The sequence below is a fragment of the Cervus canadensis genome, chromosome 14 (assembly GCF_019320065.1).
Source record: "Cervus canadensis isolate Bull #8, Minnesota chromosome 14, ASM1932006v1, whole genome shotgun sequence".
NCBI lineage: Eukaryota > Metazoa > Chordata > Mammalia > Artiodactyla > Cervidae > Cervus > Cervus canadensis.
In genome coordinates, this window is record NC_057399.1 from 23,356,409 (window position 1) to 23,379,907 (window position 23,499).

Here is a 23,499-nt window from a genome sequence, read left to right on the forward strand (position 1 = left end):
TTTCTTTGGTAAATAATTCCTTTTTGCCTCTAGCAGGAAAATACTTCCTTAGTTGGCCCATGTTGAGACTTGTTATAAGACTAGATGACAAGGGGGGGAAATGGGGTCAGATCCTGAAGAGAACAACTGTTATCCTCCAAGGCATTCATCTCAGTTGAGGTTTTGGTATGGTCTTCAGGCAAGAGAGGGCTTCCCCAGTGGCTCAGATGGTAAAGCATCTGTCTGCAACGCTGGAGACCCGGGTTTGATCCCTGGGTCAGGAAGATCCCCTGGAGAAGGAAATGGCAATCCACTCCAGAACTCTTGCCTGGAAAATCCCATGGACAGAGGAGCCTAGTAGGCTACAGTCCATGGGGTTGCAAAGAGTTGGACACGACTGAGCGACTTTACTTCAGGCAAGAGAAAGCTGCTGTTCTTCAGGAATACAAAGTAGACTATGCTTGCAGGTCCAGGGGTTCAGAGGAATCCGGGGGCCCTTATTCTGAGCACATCTATCTATATATCTCCATTCAATATCTTAGGGACTCCCTTCTTCCCTATCAGGGTTTTTATTTTAGCATAAAGACTTGTCAAAGCTGTGGATTCAGTTTTCATTAGTTCTACTATTTTTACAATAAAAAAGTATGTCTGAAATAATAGAAAATTTATATATTGCTTCTGCTTCCAGTTCTTCGCACAGAGCTCTAGAGCCTTGTAATTCCTAAGTGATAAAAGTACTAGGAGCATCTTTGGTTCTAATATTTGACCTTTGTGCTGACATGAGATCCTAAGTCCCTTGGAATTTATCCCTGGGTGATAGCAGTGTCTTGTGTTCTAATGAGGTGACTCTTGGTGGGCTCTTGGATGAGAATTGGTCACCAGAAAGAGCAAACCATGATTAGAGGCTTGGAATTCTGTTAGCCCCACTACCCATTCTCTGGGGGCTTCCCTGGTAACTCAGTCAGCAAAGAATCTGCCTGCATGCAGGAGACTGGGTTCGATCCTTGGGTTGGGAAGATACCCTGGGGAAGGAAATAGCAACTTACTCCAGTGTTCTTGCCTGGAGAATCCCAGGGACAGAGGAGCCTGGCAGATTACAGTCCATGGGGTCTCAAAGAGTCTGAAATGACTGGGCAACTAAGCATGCTCCCATTCTCTGGAGAGGGAAGAAGGACTGGAAATAGAGTTAATGATCAATCTTACCTATATGAAGAAGCCTCTATAAAGATCCCAATATTATGAGGTTTGGAGAGCTTCCCAGCTGGTGAACATGGGGAGTTGCTGGGAGAGTGACATGATATACCCAGAGAAGGCACGGAAGCTCTGCACTCCTTCCCGTGTACTTTTCCCATACACATTTCCATCTAGATGTTTATTGTATCCTTTATCATAGTCTTTGTTATATAGTAAATGATCAAACATAAATAAGTGTTTCCCTGAGTTCTTTTAGTTGTGTTTTGAGCAAATAATCAAATTCAAGGGGGAGGAGACCATGGGAACTTCAGATTTATAGCCCAGTTGAAAGAACGTTGGGGGCATCCTGAGCAACTACTAAGTGCGATTGTCATCTTAAGTGGGGAAAAGTCTTGTGGGACTGAACACTTAACTTGCAGGATCTGATGCTCTCTCCAGGTAAACAGTTATCTCGTAACTGAGATAAATTGTAGCACATCCAGCTGGTGTCAGAGAGAACTGCTTGGTGTGGGAGAAAAAACCCACACACCTGGTGTTGCAAGTGTCATAACTAATGTACACAAAAATATTGTAAAGTAATTAGCCTCCAAAATAAATGGAAAAAAAATACAGTGAGAAAAAAAAATTGCCATGGCTGGGCAGGACCTTTGGAGGTGGTCTCTGGATGTAAGTCCACCATCTTCCACCATCTCCCCAGATTGCCAGCTTTTCTGAATAAAGTACTTTTCTTCTCTTAAAAAAAAAAAGTGTGAAAAAAAGAGAGACACAGAGGAGAGGAGAGAAGAATGAGCTTCTTTCCCCCATACAATGCCTCGTCCAATCTCTATTTCAATCTGCCTTCTAGCCACAGAAACTGAGGATCTCTTTAAATGCTCCCACACAAACGTTCTAACTTCTTTTTCACAGTGCCCAGGTTGGTAATTGACTAATCTGAACCTGTCAGTTTTCTTCTTCATACCAACAGTAGCACCGAGCAACAACGAACACAGTCCTTATCATTACTGAGCCCTCCTTATCTTGGAAATGCTTAGAACTGTGCGTCAGTGCGTCTCCTATCATCTATTCCCATTCAGACTCAACAGTAGTGAAAATTATAGCAATTATAATGACAGAGTGAGCAGGTTTTAAACATGGTTTATCTCCAACAATGGGATTTCTATTACTATCTAGCTGGCAAGTGATCTAATTCCAAAATTGCTTCCTAAGAGTATGCTACCTGGGACCACGTCTGAAACTACATATTTCCAGTAGGGTTTCAGCATTAGATTCCTAGGGTCACCATAACAAAGTCTCACGAAATTTGTGGCATAAAGCAAGAGAAATTTGTTGTCAATTTCAAGAGGCTAGATATCTGAAAATCAAAGTGTTGGTGGGGTTGGTGTCTTCTAGGCACTCCTAGGAAGAATCTGTTCCAGGCCGGTCTCCTGGCTTCTGGTGGTTAATTAGAAATATTTGGCATTCCTTGGTGTATGGATACTTTACTCCAACCTCCTCATCTATCTTCACATGTTGTTCTCTCCTTTTATTTCTGTGGTCACATGACATTCTCCCTGTGTATCTCTGTCTCTTTGTGTTCAAGTTTCCCTCTTCTTATAAGGACTTATAAGTCATATTGGACTTAAGATCAATATTGCTCAGTATGACTTTGTCTTGACTTGAGCGCATATACAAAGATCCTATTTCTGAATAAGGTCACATTTACGCATCAGGATTTCAACATATCTTTTGGGGAGACACAGTTAAACCCTTAACAGTCCCAAGGACAAATAAAGACAAATCCTGTGATGAGAATTTGTGTGTAAGTGATTTATTAGGATATATTACCAAGAAAATATAGTACAAGAGGATGTGTTATCAAGCAGCACCAACTGAGGGTAACTTGCTCATTCTAGTCATGGAGTCCTGGGGATGGTATAAATCACAACTCAAGTGTCAGCAGAGACAAAGATGATTCTCTCTTGTGTACTCATTAGTCATTGGTTCAAAGCTATAGCTGGAGGAACATAAATTCCCAGGTATATTTATTCCGCTTGTAACAGGAAAAGTGTTATGATGGCTTGAAGATAGCTGTTATGTAATGATTTATGCGCCCCCCTCCCCAAACTCATATGTTGAAGTCTTAATTCCAAGTGATGCAGAATGTAACTGTATTTGAAGATAGGGCCTTTAAGGAGGTAATTAAGTTAAAATAAGGTCATGTGGTTAGACCCTAATCCAATATGACCAATGTCCTTATAAAAAGAGATTAGTACGCAGATGACACACAGACAGAAGGACAATGACCGGTGTAAGGACACTCCGGAAAGACATAATAAGTGTTCTACTGAAACCTGGAACACATACTTTGTCAGTATCAGCTCTGAAAAATTACCCAGGTTTGTTTTTATACAATGGAGACAGAAACAAGTTTATATATGGACCTAGGAGATTCCTTTAGATGCATCTTGATATTTCTACATATGGTGATAACAATGAGTGGGTTAATCCAGTACAGGAGTAGGATGAGGGCAAAGTACCAACAGAGCATGGGTGCTTCAAGGTTGAAGAAATAGATCACTCCACAGAGTGATCAACCTAGACCACACACAATTTTAACCAAGGATGGGGAAATCTTGAATAGTTGTAGAGGAGTAAGAAGGGCCCTTAGTTGATGGTTGCTGTTGAAAACTCTGCTTCATTCGATATATCTTATATTCTGTTTTCATATTTGCACACACAAGGGACTTATCTCACAGTCCTAGAAAATACAATTCATAGCCAAGTTTGAGGAATTGTTATATGTAGTTGGGGAAATATATGAAACAAACACACAAATAGCAGAACCTCTTTGCCTCTCTAAAGGACAATTTCTAAGACTCACATTATTGCCCATTAAGTTAAACCTGTTTTTATATGCTTTTATGTTTTCATATCTAATCAGTATAATGTCTCATTGAAATAACATTCTACTAAATAATGCAATATTAAAGCTGATCTTACTTTAGTCATTCCTAATCATAATTGTATTGTTTGCATAATTTTTATCTTTAGTTGGAATTATAGTTTATATATTTATTTCCTACAGAAATAATTTTCTGCAGATCTGTAACTCAATTAGTATTTCAAATATTTTTCTTAATACACACTTAGAAAAATATCACAATAATGATAATTTAACTATCAAACATTTAAAAATAGAATGTAAAGATGCAGGTTTTATTTTAGAAAAGAGAGCAAAATGATGGACATGATATTATCATTTTTTTTCAATTAGGAATAGTTTGTGTAAATATATACAAAAGTCGGGTTACTATAATCTTGATTCTGACAAGCATAATAATTAATGTGAAATCACTTAGCTGAATTTTTAATAACATAAATTAGAACTTTTGCATGTGACTCTATAAGTGATATAAGAAAATTATTGGTTAACTGCAGGGATGAATCCATCTAGAGATATTATTTATAGTCATAGAATGGAAAATATTCCCAAAATAATTTAACCTATGATAGAATAGTCTTCAACACTTTTCTCAGAGCTAAAATAAACATCTAAATAAATTTTGCATTAAATTCTATAGGAATAATTATTTTGATGCTAGTTTCACAAATATTTTCACACCCAGTGTTAATTAACTTTCAAATCTGTTAATTAAAACAGCAGAATCTCATGTTGTAATATAAATAAAGAGACAATTTTCTTCCCAGGGAGCCAAACTAAGTCAGTATTCAGAGCCTAGAAACAGAATATAGATAAAAATATTAACCTTCCAACTCAGGCAACCTCTAATTAAGCATGCATGAAAATGTAGATTAAACAAAATTATTAAAATTGAATAGCTCCATGCTTACAGTTCATTAGCTCTTGATGAAAAACTGAACAAAAATTGTTTAATTCTTGTATAATTAGTTAGGAGCTGATGGTGGAAACATTTTGTGAAAACACAAATCAGTTCACATTCTGATAGTATCTCAATTAAACCTACTCTTACTCATGTCTCTACCATCCTCCTTGTTTTCTTTAACCTGCAGAACTTTTTCCTTATTTATCATCCCTTGGCCAGTAACTGAGGAGAGCTTCTTGGAGGATATACTATCTGCCTTCTCATCTCAACCAATATCAATTGAGTCAGGCAATATTTTAGGTACTGAAGATATAGGAGTGACCAGAAGTCCACATACCTGTCTTCTTCAAGATTATAATTTCACTCAAGTGATAGACAATAATATATTAAACATAACTAAATAATGATCTTAAATCCTGAATCTTACTATCTTACAATGCAACCTTAAATAAGTTATTTAACCTACAAAAGCTCAGACACTTTTTAACCTATAAAAATGGGGATAATAATGTTAATCAGTGGCTGTGTGTATATCAGTTCAGTTCAGTCGCTCAGTCGTGTCCGACTCTTTGCGACCCCATGAACCGCAGCACCCCAGGCCTCCCTGTCCATCACCAACCCCTGGAGTCCACCCAAACCCATGTCCATTGACTCAGTGATGCCATCCAACCATCTCATCCTCTGTCGTCCCCTTCTCCTCCTGCCCTCAATCTTTTCCAGCATCAGGGTCTTTTCAAATGAGTCTGTACTTCACATCAGGCGGCCAAAGTATTGGAGTTTCAGCTTTAACATCAGTCCCTCCAATGAACATCCACGACTGATCTCCTCTAGGATGAACCGGTTTGATCTCCTTGCAGTCCAAGGGACTCTTGAGAGTCTTCTCCAACACCACAGTTCAAAAGCATCAATTCTTTGGCACTCAGCTTTCTGTATAGTCCAACTCTCACATCCACACCAGACTGCTGGAAAAACCATAGCCTTGACTAGATGGACCTTTGTTGACAAAGTAATATCTCTGCTTTTTAATCTGTTGTCTAGGTTGGTCACAACTTTCCTTCCAAGGAGTAAGCGTCTTTTAATTTCATGGTGGTAATCACCATTTACAGTGATTTTGGAGCCCCCCAAAATAAAGTCTCACACTGTTTCCATTGTTTCCCCTTCTATTTGCCATGAAGTGATGGGACCAGATGCCATGATCTTAGTTTTCTGAATGTTGAGCTTTAAGCCAACTTTTTCATTCTCCTCTTTCACTTCCATCAAGAGGCTCTTTAGTTCTTCTTCACTTTCTGCCATAAGGGTGATATCATCTGCATATCTGAGGTTATTGATATTTCTCCCAGCAGTCTTGATTCCAGCTTGTGCTTCCTCCAGCCCAGCGTTTCTCATGATGTACTCTGCATATAAATTAAATAAGCAGGGTGATAATATACAGCCTTGATGTACTCCTTTTCCTGTTTGGAACCAGTTTGTTGTTCCATGTCCAGTTCTAACTGTTGCTTCCTGATGCATACAGGTTTCTCAAGAGGCAGATCAGGTGGTTTGGTATTCCCATCTCTTTCAGAATTTTCCACGGTTCATTGTGATCCACACAGTCAAAGGCTTTGGCATAGTCAATAAAGCAGAAATAGAGGTTTCTCTGGAAATCTCTTGCTTTTCCGATGATCCAGCAGATGTTGGCAATTTGATCTCTGTTTCCTCTGCCTTTTCTAAAACCAGCTTGAACATCTGGAAGTTCACAGTTCACGTATTGCTGAAGCCTGGCTGGAGAATTTTGAGCATCACTTTACTAGCGTGTGAAATGAGTGCAATTGTGTGGTAGTTTGAGCATTCTTTGGCATTTCCTTTCTTTGGGATTGGAATGAAAACTGACCTTTTCCAGTCCTGTGGCCTCTGCTGAGTTTTCCAAATTTGCCGACTTATTGAGTGCAGCACTTTCACAGCTTTATTTTTTAGGATTTGAAATAGTTCAACTGGAATTCCATCACCTCCACTAGCTTTGTTCGTAGTGATGCTTCCTAAGGCCCACTTGACTTCCCATTCCAGGATGTCTGGCTCTAGGAGAGAGATCACACCATCCTGCTTATCTGGGTCATGGAGATCTTTTTTGTACAGTTCTTGTGTATTCTTGCCACCTCTTCTTAATATCTTCTGCTACTGCTGGGTCCCTCCCATTTCTGTCTTTTATTGAGCCCATCTTTGTATGAAATATTCCTTGGTATCTCTAATTTTCTTGAAGAGATCTCTAGTCTTTCCCATTCTATTGTTCTGCTCTATTTCTTTTCATTGATCACTGAGGAAGGCTTTCTATCTCTCTTTGCTGTTCTTTGGAACTCTGCATTCAAATGGGTATATCTTTCCTTTTCTCCTTTGCTTTTCGCTTCCCTTCTTTTCACAGCTATTTGTAAGGTCTCCTCAGACAGCCATTTTGCTTATTTTCATTTCTTTTTCTTGGGGATGGTCTTGATCCCTGTCTCCTGTACAATGTCACAAAACTCCATCCATAGTTCACCAGGCACTCTATCAGATCTAGTCCCTTCAATCTATTTCTCACTTCCACTGTACAGTCATAAGGGATTTGATTTAGGTCATACCTGAATGGTCTAGTGGTTTTCTCCACTTTCTTCAATTTAAGTCTGAATTTGGCAATAAGGAGTTCATGATCTGAGCCACAGTCAGCTCCCAGTCTTGTTTTTGCTGACTGTATATAGCTTTTCCATCTTTGGCTGCAAAGAATATAATCAATCTGATTTTGCTGCCGACCGTCTGGTGATGTCCATGTGTAAAGTCTTCTCTTGTGTTGTTGGAATAGGGTGTTTGCTATGACCAGTGAGTTCTCTTGGCAGAACTCTATTAGCCTTTGCCCTGCTTCATTCTGTACTCCAAGGCCAGATTTGCCTGTTACTCCAGGTGTTTCTTGACTTCCTACTTTTGCATTCCAGTCCCTTCTAATGAAATGGACATTTTTGGGGGGTGTTAGTTCTAGAAGGTCTTGTAGGTCTTCATAGAACTGTTCAACTTCAGCTTCTTTAGCGTTACTGGTCGGGGCATAGACTTGGATTACCATGATATCGAATGGTTTGCCTTGGAAATGAACAGAGATCATTCTGTCATTTTTGAGATTGTATCCAAGTACTGCATTTCGGACTCTTTTGTTGACTATGCTGGCTACTCCATTTTTTCTAAGGGATTCCTGTGTGTATATAGACACACACATAGGGGGCTTCCCAGGTGGCTCACTGGTAGTCTACCTGCAATACAGGAAGAGATGAGTTTGATCCTTGGGATGAGAAAATCACCTGGAGAAGGAAATGGCAACCCACTCCAGTATTTTTGCCTGGGAAATCCCATGGACAGAGGGGCTTGGAAGTCTACAATCCGTGGAGTCACAAAAATTGTATATAACTCAGCAACTTAACAACAACAACATATACAAACATACATAGAAAAGAATGTATATATACATATATATTTATCTTCCTTAAGATAAAATTAGCTTTTATTAACAGAGAATTATAAATCCCAATCAGATTGAGCAAGAATTCTTATGTAGACAGAAATCAAGCTCATATAAATTGCCTTTGTTGACACGATGGAATAGAGAGAAAAATATAAATTATGGATGATCCAGTGAGCAAAGAATCTTGTTAATCAATTTCTTGGGTTGGAGCATTGAATCCAGAAAAGTGAGAAGGTTAAACATCAAATATTTCACTGTAAGACTGCTTATCTAATCAGAGAGGTACTGATTTAATTCATGATATGATGTCTGTAGAACAAAAGAGATCACCCTGCCCCCAAATAACTTCCAATATGCTGCCAGTAGAAAGCCAGTGTTGTTGTTGTTCAGTTACTAAGTCATGCTCAACCCTTTGTGACCCCACTGAATGGCAGTGGGGACAGGCAAATTTCCCTGTCCTTCACTATCTTGTCCAAACTCATGTCCATTGAGTTGGTGATGCCATCCAACCATCTCATTCTCTGTCCCCTTCTCCTCCTGCCTCAGTCTTTCCCAGCATCAGGGTCTTTTCCAATGAGTTGGCTGTTCACATCAGGTGGTGAAAGTTTTGGAGCTTCAGCTTCAGCCTCAGTCCTTCCAATGAATATTCAGAGTTAATTTCCTTTAGGATTGACTGATCTGATCTCCTTGCAGTCCACGGGACTCTCAAGAGTCTTCTCCAACACCAACAGTTCAAAGACATCAATTCTTCAGTGCTCAGCCTTCTTTATGATTCAACTCATACATTCATACATGACTACTGGAAAACCTGTAACTTTGCCTTTGTTGGCAAAGAGATGTCTCTCTCTCTTTTTTAATATATTGTCTGTGTTTGTCATAGCTTTCCTTACTAGGAGCAAGTATCTTTTGATTTTGTGGCTGCAGTCACCATCCACAGTGATTTTGGAGCCCAAGAAAAATTCTGCCACTGAAAAAAATCTGCCGCTGTTTCCACTTTTTCCCCATCAATTTACCGTGAAGTGATTAGTCATGAATGATTGCCATGATGAAAGCCAATAGGAGTAATTTTCTTAGTCCTCTTAACTGTTTTAGGTCCGTGTAGGTTTCAAGAGACATGCACTTACTATTAATAAATAAATAATAAGTAAATTTGCTTGTTAGGTTACAGAACATGAAGAGACAAGAAGGGTAAAATGGCACTGAAGATGGAGGCCAAATGGTGCAGAGGATGTACTGCCTGCATGGAGCTTTTTAAATAGATGATCTTGTTTTAGTATCTGGCAGCAATCTAATTTTTTTCAGTAGAATGTATCATAATTTACTCAACATAAGTAGAAACAGAGTCAGAAGGCATATCCCAACCTATACATAATATGAGGGAGTACAAAAGCAAGCAAGAGTCTATTTGAGCTGGGGAATGGCCAGGCCAGGAAATAGGAGATGGGACTCAAGCAATGCATATTGCCTCACCCATGCAAATTCAGAAAGCAGTGCTGAGTCAAGTCAGGTGTAAGCAGTCATGAGATACTCTGGGAAAATCCAGAAAAACCAGGGAAGCAATTACAGTAAGTCCTTTACATATGAACCTTCAAGTTTCAAGCTTTCAAAGATATGAACATGTGTTCACATGTCCAATCCTGAAAGTTAGTTCACATGTCTGGCATACATTGTTATGTGTGTGCAAATCTGTAAGTGACTGTGCTTTTATGCACTTTACTATACAGTATAGAATACAGTAGTACAGTATATTTTAAGCTAGATCTGAAAAAGGATGACTTTATTGAACTCCTTTCTGTGCAACACAAGGAACTTAATACCGAAGACCTTGGAATTGGAGGTGCAGAGAAAGGACGAAGAGAGACAGAGAAAGAAGTGATTGAAGAACCAAAGACTTTCACGGTGCAGAAAATGACAAGGGGATTTTCTTTATTTCAGGAGGCACTGTTAGTGTTTTGAGGTACAGGACCCAAAAGTAGAAAGGAGCAGGAAGGTTGCAGCAGCCGTTCAGAATGCGGTCCAGTGCTACTGTGTCATCTATGACAAGAAAAAATAAGCCACATTCTGGAGCATTTTTTCAAGAGGGTAGATAGAATTGAATCCAGCAAGGAGCTGGAGTGAAATTGCAGCTTGCCCTCTGTCTCCTAACACTGACAGTGCTTCAGTTCTGCCATCTGCCACCTCCTCTTCCTTCCTCCAGCCAGTAACTCTTCTTATCTGTTCACACGATGCCAGCCCCTGTATACCAGCTGTTGTACTGTACTACTGTACATTTCAAGTACTGTACTGTAAGATTAAAAATGTTTATTTTTGTGTTTGTTTTTTTATGTGTTATTAGTGTGAAAAGTAGTATCAACCTATTACAGTACAGTACTACATAGCTGATTGTGTTAGTTGGGTACCTAGGCCAACTTTGTTGGACTTAACAACTGCTCTCAGAACAGAACTCATTCCTATGTAGGGGACATACTATATGTTAGATCAGGAAGAGAGAGTCACTAAAGCAGGCTGAAAAGGGAAACAATCCATGTCAAACCAGAAGAAATATTAGCCGTTGCAGAGTAGCAAAAGAATGTATGAATAGTACCCACGTGACTTTGTGTTAGACATTGTTCCATCCCACTCGTATTCTTGTTTATTCCGTACATAAATGTCTTTAGCAGGCCTTCTGGAATTTTTGTAATTATGACATATTGTTCACGATGCCCAGATATTTCAGAATTCACTGACCTAAGACTCGGGGAAAATAATTAAGGGGTGCTTTCTTTTTATTCCTAAATCATGATGGCAAGAGTCATCCCACTTGATTGGTAGAAAGTAATGACCATGAAAGCGTAATTTCACCTAAGGTGTCTCACATGTTTTTCAAGTCAATTTTTAGCCACCATCAGGATACAGAGTCTGTGGTCACTGCTGTGCTGAATAGGGCGCCCATGAGCTCACAAGAGTCAGCTGTGCACATTTATTGCAAACCCATGTCCAATGAATTTATGTTGATAGCTTTAAATTGGCTATGGTGGAAAACACTAAAAACTAGTTTTTTTCTCATCCCTGGAGAGCTGGCTGTCAAATATTACCTACACACCATTAAGTTTGCCCTGGTCTTCCTTTCCACCACCTCTCGTTTGTGGTTTGATTCCAGTGCTTATGAAGCCTTTTGGAAAAGCCTCACTATTGCCATTCCCATGGTTTCTCTGTCTATTTTTGTTAACTTTGTGGTGTCTCAAAATGAATTCGATAAACAGTGTAGGAGATAGACGGTATTACGACTTTTCTCTGATTTGTTTTATTTCTTAAGAACTTCCTGCCAACTACCAAAATGTGTGGTTCTCCTTCCCTGATAGCATGTGTGTGTGTGTGTGTGTGTGTGTGTGTGTGTGTGTGTTTGTGTGTGTGCGCGCGCGCGCATATGTGAGAGTATGGGAAAAGAGAGACAAGAAATGTTCTCTGATAACAGGAGGGATTGCTGCTGCTGCTAAGTCGCTTCAGTCGTGTCCGACTCTGTGTGACCCCATAGACGGCAGCCCACCAGGCTCCCCCGTCCCTGGGATTCTCAAGGCAAGAACACTGGAGTGGGTTGCCATTTCCTTCTCCAATGCATGAAAGTGAAAAGTGAAAGTGAAGTCGCTCAGTTGTGTCCAACTCTTAGTGACCCCATGGACTGCAGCCTACCAGGCTCCTCTGTCCATGGGATTTTCCAGGCAAGTGTACTGGAGTGGGTTACCATTGCCTTCTCCGAACAGGAGGGGCAGATGGAGTCAAAAAGTAAGCAAGCCATTTAAATTTATTATTTAAAGTTATGCGTTCATTGTGCTCTCTCTACATCTCTTTTGCCCCATTTCCCAGATTAACTCTTCACTCCTTTTCACTCTGCCCTTTGTTCTGGGAAATTAACACATAGGGGCTAGCTCAATGGTTCTTTCCTCCTAACCTCCTGTTGAGTTTGGCCAAAGGAAGACCTCAGCAGGAGATCTGAAGATTGGATGATCTTCTCTCTAGGTGCTGTCACTGGGTTCTCATAAATGTTCTTTGCTGTGTCCCTCTATTCCAGGCTCAGAAACAGCTCCCTGCTGTTGCTAGTGTCAGGATACAATACCATCCCTTATTGTTTTCCTAAAACCTCACCCTGTACCTTAAAAAGAAATCCTTTCTATTAAAATCTCATGTTATCCTGTTTGAGTAGGTTTATTCCTTATTCCACTGGGATCTTGGCTGATATGCCATTTAAACTAAGTCATAGTCCATGAAATTTAATATTCTTCTCACTAAAAGCATTTCTAGTTGGCAATATTAATAAGTCATATACTCATGTTGTTTCAACTATGGAAAAACAAAAAACCTAAGAATAGTTCTGCCAAAAATATCTGTTTATATCATCTTAATTATTGTACATCCACCCCACCTATCATTTTATGAAATCTTGCCAGAGTTTAGTAATTTTTTTCTGAATAATTACACTGGACATAAACAGTGAGAAAGAGACATAATCAAAGAGAAAAATAAGGATAGTGAAGGAATATTGAGGACACTGGCTCTCAAAATATATGTAAAAATATTTCTGACACATATTGGTATAAGAAAAATACAATAATTTTATCAGTATATTAAATATATGGGATGAATTAAAGCAAATAGGTTCCGTTTCATGAACACTCTTTCTGGGTTCAGTTACACTATGGTGACTATCTGGTGCTATAATTTGGTTTAAAGCAGAGTGGTGTTAGAAAATCTACTCTCGTGTTAGCCAGATCTTGAGTTTCACATTATTTTGTTGAAGAGTTTCTGGAAAAATATTTCCCTACTCATTTATTCTCAGAAAGCCATCAGGAATTAATCAGGAAACATTTCAAGCTCTCTAACCTTCTATGCTTCGGGCCATCCTGAGTTAGTCATCTAGCTAAAATGTTGCTCCAATACTAATGCAATCTCAAGAGTGAGAAAGAGGGCACTCTCACTTTGACTTGCAACTAGGAGAAAGGTCGTGTGACATGACTGGGGCTTTGTGAGAGTGTGGGAAGGAAATATTGGGTCATTTTATTATAACCCAGTGACTGCATAGTTTGTACAAACTGTATTCAACTGAATAAGAGTTCTGTTAAAATTTCCTCTCCTTATATTTTCTATTAACTTACCTACTGGCTATAAAAATGTGATCTTGTAATTCAACATTTAAATTTAGTTCTAAAATAATGTGATAAAAATGGCGAATAAACCCAAATAAGAAGAAAAAGATTTTTTAAAATGTATATACTGTATATAAAATGACAATATGTATACATGGAGAGAAAAAAGGCCTATATTATTGCTTTATTCACTCCAACTGTCAAAGGTTGAACATAATGATTTGGACATATAATGACCTCAAGACCTGTTTATTGAATTTAATGCAAATATTTGAAATAAAGTTAAAATCGCATTGTCTATTTATGAGAGAAGTTCCAAACTTAAGCATTTGTTTTGTTTTGTTTTTTAACACATAATGAAAAATTAATCTGCTTACAGAACCTTGGCAACACAAAAAAAAAAAAACAAGCAAACAAACCAATGACTCTTTCAAGGTGCTGAAGATTACCTAAAAAGGCTTGTCAGCAGATCCAAGGCTTGTCAGCAGATGACACAAGTAGACGTGATACCTGATGCCCTGACTGAGGATTCTTTCTGATGAAATACAAGCTACCCACCTGTGACTAAAGGTATTAAGAGTGATGAAAAATATGGACAGGGTAAGAATTGCTTAGTGTTGTGAAACTAATCCAAAATGTACATGAATTCTAATATTTCGTGCTCATTATAAAAGAGGTCTCTGATGTCTTAACACACCTTCAAAACCATTGATTCAGATACATTCTTTTACCTTCACAAGAATCTCCACTCATGAGCTTTCAGCTAAATAGCAGCATTAATTCTAAAGAAAGTAAATAATCTACCTTAATCAGGTATACACTTTCCCAAGTTGTCATATATATTTAGCATGAACAGTTTTGATGAGGCTAGTTATGCTGTTGTTTCTTTAGAGATGAATTTAGGTTGATAGGTTAAAATATTTTCTTGATTCTCATCAGCAAACGAGACAACACGCTTGCTTTTGTTTGTTTTGTTTTTCGAGGTCGGGGGATTGGTTTTTGTCTTTTTTTATTTTTCACAGTAGGGGACAGTTCATGTATAGATCCAACATCAGAGAGCATTGAACCAAGAAGTGTTAGGGCAAAGTTGAGATTCAGTACAGAGCCAAGGTTGTAGCGATAGTTTCTGACAAAACTGAGGAGTGATTTGAAGATAAAATTGTTGGAATTTGTAGAAAAATTGATGATCTGGACTAGCAAAGCAAGACAGAAGACATTTTTCAATCCAGTTGCATTATTCAGGAAGGGATAGGGTACATTGTAGTAGGAAAATGACCCTTGAAATCTCACCGGCTTAATATATAAAAGTGTATGTCTTGTTTACCCAAAGTCATTTAGAGTTTGGTAGCTCTATACAGCAGGGCCTTTTCCAGTAGTACCACAGATACCTAGGCTCTTTGTATCTTCCAGGGCCACCATTAGAAGCTCTTATTTTCCAGGGTAGCTACACTGAGGGAAAAGAGAGCTGAGAATTGTCAGGACTTCTCACTGCTGAGACTTAACATTGATATGTGTTCTAAGCCTTAGAATCTAAGGCACAGACCATAGAACTCATCAAATAACCCATGTGCTTTCCTCCATCTTTTAGTCTCTATGTAATTAGATCAGGACAATTAAGGTTACTTCCGGCCAATAGGCTGAGTGGCAATGGTGTGTCATCTCTGGAATGAGACATTTAAGAGTCAGTGTGATTTCATCAAGCTTTTTCTCCCCCTGTCATATGACTGCAGTTCCAAATGATAGATCTACAAGATTGTAAAGAAAAAAAAAAAAAACTGTTTCCTAAGTCACTGTTTAGAAGGGAGCTGCTCTAGAGAGCTACTGGACCCACATATGTCTTTGTGTGGGCAAGAGAGGAGTAAAGTTGTACCTGCTAGGCCTTAAGATTTGGAATTTGTTTTCAGAAAATAACCAAGCCTATCTTTACTGATACAGCAGTGAAGATGAGTGCTTCACTAAGCCCTCCGGTGGAGAAAGTTATAATGACCTTGGTTTCCGAGAATCCTCCTACTGCTGAAAGATGAATGTTTCTGTTGTTCAGTCTTTACGTCATGTCAGACTCTGCGACCCCATGGATTGCAGCAGGCTTCCCTCTCCTTCACTGTCTCCCTGAGTTTGCTTACACTCATGTCCATTGATTTAGTGATACTATCCAACCCTCTCAACCTCTGTCATCCCCACTCTCCTCTTGCCCTCAATCTTTCCCAGCATCAGAGGCTTTTCCATGAGTCAGCTCTTTACATCAGATGGCCAACGTGTTGGACTTTCAGCTTCAGCATCAGTCCTTCCAATGAATACTTAAGGTTGATTTCCTTTTAGGTTGACTGGTTTGATCTCCTTGCAGTCTAAATGACTCTCAAGATTCTTCTCCAATACCACAATTTGAAAACACCAATTCTTCAGCACCCTGCCTTCTCTAAGGTCCAACTGTCACATCCACACATAACTTCTGGAAAAACCACAGCTTTGTATTAGACATGAAATGACTGGACCAGATGCCATGATCTTTGTTTTTTGAATGTTGTTTCAAGCCAGCTTTTTCACTCCTCTTTCACCCTCATCAAGATGCTCTTTAGTTCATTTTCACTTTCTGTTATTAGAGTGCTATCATCTGCATATCTGAGATTATTGATATATCTCCTGACAATCTTGATTCTAGCTTGTGATTCATCCAACCCAGCATTTTGCATAATGTACTCTGCATATAAGTTAAATAAGCAGCGTGACAACATACAGGTTGACATACTCTTTTCCCAATTTTGAACCAGTTCATTGTTCCATGTCAGTTTTTAACTGTTGTTTCTTGACCTGCATACAGGTTTCTCAGGAGGCAGGTAGGTGGTCTGATATTCCACTCTCTTTAAGAATTTCCCACAGTTTGTTATGCTCCACACAGTCAAAGGCTTTAGTGTAGTCAATAAAGCAGAAGATGTTTTTCTGGAATTCTCTTGTTTTCTCTATGATCCAGCAGATGTTGGCAATTTGATCTCTGGTTCCTCTGCCTTTTCTAAACCCAGCTGGTATCTCTGGAAGTTCTGGATTCACATGCTGCTGAAGCCTAGCTTGAAGGATTTTGAGTATCACCTTGCTAGCATGTGAAATGAGCACAATTGTATGATAGTTTGAACATTCTTTGGCATTACCCTTCTTTGGAATTGGAATGAAAACTGACCTTTCCCAGTCCTGTGGCCACTGCTGAATTTTCCAAATTTGCTGGCATATTGAGTGCAGCACTTAAACAGCATCATCTTCTAGGATTTGAAATAGCTCAACTGGAATTCCATCAACTCCACTCGCTTTGTTTGTAACAATGCTTCCTAAGGCACACCTGACTTCACATTCCAGATGTCTGGCTCTAAGTGAGTGATCACACCGTCATGGTTATCTGCATCATTAAGACCTTTTTTGTATAGTTTTTCTGTGCATTCTTGCCACCTTTTCTTAATTTCTGCTTCTGTTAGGTCTGGGGCTTCCCTGGTAACTCAGTTGTTAAGAATCCATCTGCAGTGCAGGAGACCCAGGTCTGGTTCCTGGGTCAGAAAGATCCACTGGAGAAGAGATAGGCTCCCCACTCCAGTATTCTTGGGCTTCCCTGGTGGCTCAGGCAGTAAACAATATCCCTGCAATGTGGGAGAGCTGGATTCGATCCCTGTGTTGGGAAGATCCCCTGGAGAAGGGAACAGCTACCCACTCCAATATTATGGCCTGGGGAATTCTGTGGACAGAGGAGCCTGGAAGGCTAAAGCCCATGGGGTCACAAAGAGTCAGACAGGACTGAGCCACTTTCACTTTCTGTTAGGCCTTTGCCATTTCTTTCCTTTATTGTGCCCATTTGCATGAAATGTTCCCTCAGTATCTCCAATATTCTTGAAGAGATCTCTAGTCTTTCCCATTCTATTGTTTCCTTCTATTTCTTTGCGTTGTTCACTTAAGTCTTTCTTATCTCTCCTTGCTGTTTTCTGGAACTCTGCATTGAGTTGGGTATATCTTTCCCTTTCTCCTTTGCCTTTTGCTTCTCTTGTTTTCTCAGCTATTTGTAAGGCCTTCTCAGAGAACCACTTTGCTTTCTTGAATTTCTTTTTCTTGGGGATGGTTTTGGGCACTGCCTTCTGTGGAATGTTACTGGCTTCTGTTCATAGTATTTCAGGACTCTGTCTACCAGATCTAGTTCATTGAATCTATTTGCCCCCTCCACTGTATAATCATAATGGATTTTATTTAGGTCACACCTAAATGTTCTAGTTAACAGCATTATATGAACAAGGGTAAGGCTATGTTGCAAGAAATGTGTCTGTGCAGTTTAGAAGCACTGATACATTTTAAATATAGCAGCTAGTTTTTCCAAGAAAGATTTTATTCTACTCCAACAATGTTTTTCACTCTTTGTTTTCAGCATATAAAACAATCTGATAAAAGTTGTTTTTAAGTGACGCATGCATCCAGTTCTTTTATTAAAAGAAATCTTCCCAATTAACTTTCCTCATATCAAAAATAATTTCAGGTATTTTTAATTGGGCATGATATAAATTACATAAAGTGTAGACTCATAGTTTCACTTTCTGTATAAAAGATACTATTAATATTTTAAATGTGTTGGCTTCAGTTTTTTTATAATATATTTGGAAGAAGAAAGGGCCTGACTCTCTCAGAATTGGAAACAATTCATGTTAGATGATCCAAGGAAAACAAGCCAAAAAACTACTGTTACTAACTCTACAGATTTTAGTTTAAATATAAATTATGCATAGTTTGAAATTACTTAATGGGAGACAGACATCTTTGCTTCTGGAAGAGCCAGACTTCATGACTGGGAAACGTACAGTCAAAGAAATGACAAAAGTATATCTTAAATTTTGCTTTAAGTTTCAAATCCTCTGGTTTCAGTCAAGATATAGGAAGTCAGGTTTATGACTAAGAAAGCCACTTCTTCCGTCTCATGCAATGAATCATTGGCAACGGGCAGTTAGCTAGGGCTTAACATGGATTAAAAGCAAGAGAATTGCTAAACTGTCAAATACTCTCTTTTTAAGACAATAGCAGGAAACAAAATGTCAAAGCACTACTTAACAATTTATAGAACTATTACAGACCTAGGAATTGTTTTACCACTCAGAACAACATAAAAGAGAAGTCTTAAAGATATCTCTTACAGAAAACAAATGGGAAATCAGTCTTGTTATGAAGTCATGATAATAAGAAAATCTTTCTCCTTTTGTTTATATTTCTCTAATAATTGATTTTATATACATTATTCTTTTAAACATGTTACCCTTTGTTATGGTACAGGAAAAAAATTACAAGAGAATACTTAGAATCTCTTGTATCTCTCACATACCGGGAGAATTTTTCCCTTGTCCCCATAATTTGGGGCTTGGTTGTGCAGCCTGGAATAGTGAGTGAAGTAATCCATCTGATGGATTTTCATTGCTTAAAATCAATGAAAAATTATTCACAGTAAAGAAGAAGAGTGAGCAGCAAGGACAGGAGATGCAAGAGGCTGAGTTTAAGGAAGATGCTAGAAATTGAGGGAGAGGGACTTGTGTTGTGGTCCAGTGGTTAGGACTTTGCTTCCAATGAGGAGGCTGAAGGTTCAATCCCTGGTTGGGGAGCTAAGATCCTACATGCCTCAGAGCCAAAAACCAAAGCAGAAAACAGAAGCAGTATTGTAACACATTCAATAAAGACTCTAACATTATTTTAAAGTAGAAATTAAGAAAACAAGAAAAGAAATTGAGGGAGAAGATTGGGACTAAGTTGCCATTCTGTGATGAGTATGTCTTTGGGGATAATTGAAAGAGAGATGAAAAGGATTTCTATGTTGGATTATGTGTTATGAATAGAAGCCTTCCCTTCCAGAGGATTCAGTAAAAATTAAAGAACCCCTCTCTCAATTAGAGATGATTTTTCTCAATAAAATGCTGAAATGGGCCAAAGAGTAACCAGTTTCATAAGTTGTCTTGACTTTTAACAAGATATTTTAATTATCTCAAAAAAAAAAATAGTTCACCAGACATCATTTTGTTATACCAAGCTAACAAGAAAACAACAAATAATGATTGATCAGTCTGGTTAATCACTGAATGAAAATTCTCAAAATAACAGACTGGACTCAGGACTTATATTTCAGCGAGGAATGCTTCTACTCAGAAGTAACAGAAAACAGGTCTAATAGAAGTTTAACAATGAAGGGACACTTTTCTTATCTCACAAGACATCTGAACATAAGGCTGTGTTGGCATTTGTTCAGCAGTTCAGTAATGGCAGACCTAACACCTCTGTTAACTTCTTTGCCTCTCGTAACTGAAATGTGTCTGCCACTTTACAGTAGCAAATCCTTGAAATGAGAGAGAAACTGGTTTGATCCTTCTAGCTCATGAAGGAGGACAGCATGGGAAGTAGAGTGACCTCAAGAAGGAGGCTTAGGGAAGACTGCAGAAAGTCTTTTGTGTAGTTCGATATTATCTACTTCATTTGATATCTAGGGATGTCCCACAGAAAGCAATACTTTTGGTTTTTATGACTTTCCTGTGACTATCCTCACTATTCACATATTTCCAATTAGCCTGGTGAATAGCAGGTTGAAACCAGAGTCAGGAAGTAAGGATGTATCTGGGCCCTGAGGCATAAATTATTCCTTCTATCCAACTTCTTCCTGAAGTAAACATCTTTTCACAAAGCAGGGTTAATATAAGCAATTTGGCATATATTTTTATCAGAGAAATCAGGCGTTTTAATTCTGAAAATGAGCTGTCTTTTGGGTAGCAATAGAGGGGAAAGTTATACCATGAAGGGCTTTATTAGTGATATGAAGCAACTGGCATATTTTATAATCTTAAAATCTCTAGTAACATAAAGGAAATGATGTTCTATAGGGAAAAGATTGAGTTTAGTGTGGGTCCTGACTCAAAACTTTTGTATTTCCATCTGGATCATGCAGATTTGAAAACTCAAGAGATTTCCACCAGAACAAAGTCAACATAGCCTAAGCCACCTACTTATATGTGCCTTCAAGCATGTTAAAATAATGCAATGCAGTATAGCTTGCAGCAGCCGTGATCTTGTGCAGCACCACCTTCCTGTATGTTTTGTTTGGGTGGCTGGAGTGGCTCTGGTCAGTCCCTGTTCAATGAATATGAACATCTTTGATCTGAGACATAACAACCCTGGGAAATAACGAGGAAGTATTCATTAGGAATATTTTTGTTGCTGTTGTTGTCCCTTACTGTGGGATCTATTACCACATCTCTCATTTAGTGTTGGTATGAGATTAGACCTTGATCACTTCTAGATACCCTCCCATATGTGCTTTTCATCTGAGTTAACTTGTCTCTTGAAGGTGAAGAACTGGGAGTGCCCTGGCTGGATAGATTTTGCATCAACAAAAAGCTGAGTTTTTTCAGGTGGCTCAAAGAAAGAAAAGAATACAACTGTGGAAAAAAGTATTCTGTTACACAATATGCAAACATTTGTACTGACTTGTAGAACAAGTTTGATAAAACACAGCCCAGACTAAGATAGATAGCATATAAATAGCCTATTCTTCCTACTGATTCTAGCACCATATAGAATGTGTTTCAATTTCCTTATTGTTACAGATTGTAAAAAGGGGAAAAAAAAACAGATTTTGATGCTCTGTAGATAGAATTGAAAGGTGACAACAATTGATATAATCTAAAAGTGGTAAGAATAAATATAGTGTAGCAGTTGGCATGCAGTTAGAGGCTCAAAGAGTAAATGTTGAGTATCTGAGCTGCTTAGAATTTTACAAATTTATGAATATTTAACTCAAATTAGGTAATAACAACAGGTGCATGCACATGTGCTAAGTTGCTTCAGTCATGTCTGACTCTTTGCAACCCTACGGACCGTAGCCCACCAGGCTCCTCTGTCCATGGGATTCTCCAGAATGCTGGAGTAGGTTGCCATGCTCTCCTCCAGGGGAACTTCCCCACCCAGAGATCGAACCCGCATCTCTCCTGTCTCCTGCAATGGCACGTGGGTTCTTTACCACTATTGCCACCTGAAAAGTGAAGTCACTCAGTCATGTCTGACTCTTCGCAACCGCATGGACTGTAGCCTACCAGGCTCCTCTGTGCATGGATTTGTCTAGGCAAGAGTACTGGGGTGGGTTGCCATTTCCTTCTCCAGGGGATCTTCCCAACCTAGGGACTGAAGCCAGGTCTCCCGCATTGCAGGCAGATGTTTTACCATCTGAGCCACCTAGGAAGCCCCCAAAGAGGTGTGTGTGTGTATATATGTATATATATATATATATATTGTACAGGGCCAAGTTCTAGGTGCTCTTCTCATATGAACTCATTAATACTTGTTAAACTTATAAAGTAGGTGCTGTTTTTATTCCCACTTGTTAGGTGAAGAAACAGAGGCTTTAAGCAGACTGCCCAAGGTCACACAGCTCGTAGGTATTAGAACTGGGGATCTGAACTCAAATCAGCTTCCCAAGTGACACTAGTGGTGAAGAACCCGCTTGCCAATGCAGGAGACACAGGAGATGAGGTTTGATCCCCAGGTCAGGTTGATCGCCTGGAGGAGGACATGGCAATTCACTGGAGTATTCTTGCTTGGAGAATCCCATGGACAAAGGAGCTTGGCAGGCTACAGTCCACAGGGTCACAAAGAGCTGGACACGACTGAAGCAAATTAGCACGCACACACTGCTGTCTCTGAGCTCTGTACTCTTAAACAGAGCACTCTACTGCCTCTGTAGGATTTAGGGATTATCTAATCTGAATCAAACCTCCCAGGAGATCTCAAGGATTATTGACACAATTTGTTAGATTACGTCTTCGCTCTTTCAATCCAGACTCACATTTCTGTCCACTACGTCAAAGGAGAGACCAACAATCCAATCAAAGGAAATGGGTGGTGGTGGTAGTATTTAAAGGTTAGATGTTTTGTAGTTTTAAATAAATAATACAATTAATATTTAACTATTCTTTAAAAAGTCATTCAATCTGCTTGGCATAGAGTCAGGTTAAGCAAGAGTTATTGAACAGAATCAAAATAGTATTAATTTGGAGATTACCTGTTAAAATTAGCACAAGATCCCACCTATAATAAACAAAATCAAAGTTTAGGAATTACCAATATAGATAATCATATCCTTAAATAAACAATTATATCAACACACACACACAAATTAATGAATAATGACTCCATTTAAACAGAGCTTATGCTTCTGTTACATGTTTCTTTTTTCCATAATTTATTTACTTTTTGGGTGTGCTGGATCTTCCTTGCTGCGTGGACTTTCCCAGTTGTGTATGAGTAGGAAAGTGAAAAGGTGAAAGTGAAAGCTGCTCAGTCGTGTCCGACTCTTTGTCCATGGAATTCTTCAGGCCAGGATACTGGAGTGGGTAGACTATCCCTTCTCCAGAGGATCTTCCCAACCCAGGAATTAAACCATGGTCTCCTGCATTGCAGGTGGATTCTTTACCAACTGAGCCATCAGGAAAGCCCTGTACAAGCAGGGCTTGTGTCAACTCTTTATTTGTCTGCATGAGCTTCTCATTGAAGTGGCTTCTCTTATTGCTGAGCATGGGCCAGGGGGCCCCCAGGGAAGCCCCTACATGTTTCTTATTATAATGTATTTTGCATGCAATTTCCAAGAATTAAATGAAATTACTCAATAACTCACCTTCCTTTTTGATAACAAGGTGTCAACAAATAAAACCCAGCTTAGCTTTTGAATAACATATACTGCTGGTATCTTAACTAAAAAAGTTTAGATTTAAGACATCTTTCCTTATATCCCCAAATGCAATTATAAGGCACTATAATTGTATCAGACATTGTAGTAAATACAGAATCAATATCATTAACAAAGCCACAGTGGGGCTATGTGGACAGATTCCATTTATCCTCTAATCAGCTTCTTAATGATTCAACCTCTCAGTCTCTGGGG

At 38.9% G+C, this 23,499-nt stretch overlaps 1 protein-coding gene and 1 long non-coding RNA gene across 4 annotated transcripts in view; both read left to right on the top strand.

The window, feature by feature from the left end:
* Window positions 1-23,499, top strand: part of LOC122453369 (60S ribosomal protein L7-like) — a 683,417-nt gene that overhangs the window by 301,074 nt on the left and 358,844 nt on the right. The window lies entirely within an intron of this gene.
* LOC122453370 overlaps window positions 1-23,499 on the top strand; it is a 69,733-nt gene that overhangs the window by 36,360 nt on the left and 9,874 nt on the right. For 2 of the 3 annotated variants that reach the window (XR_006273018.1, XR_006273020.1), the window contains exon 2: window positions 13,954-14,174. This is a non-coding gene — a long non-coding RNA (uncharacterized LOC122453370). The remainder of the gene's footprint in view (window positions 1-13,953; window positions 14,175-23,499) is intronic. The other variant, XR_006273019.1, reaches the window with a different exon arrangement.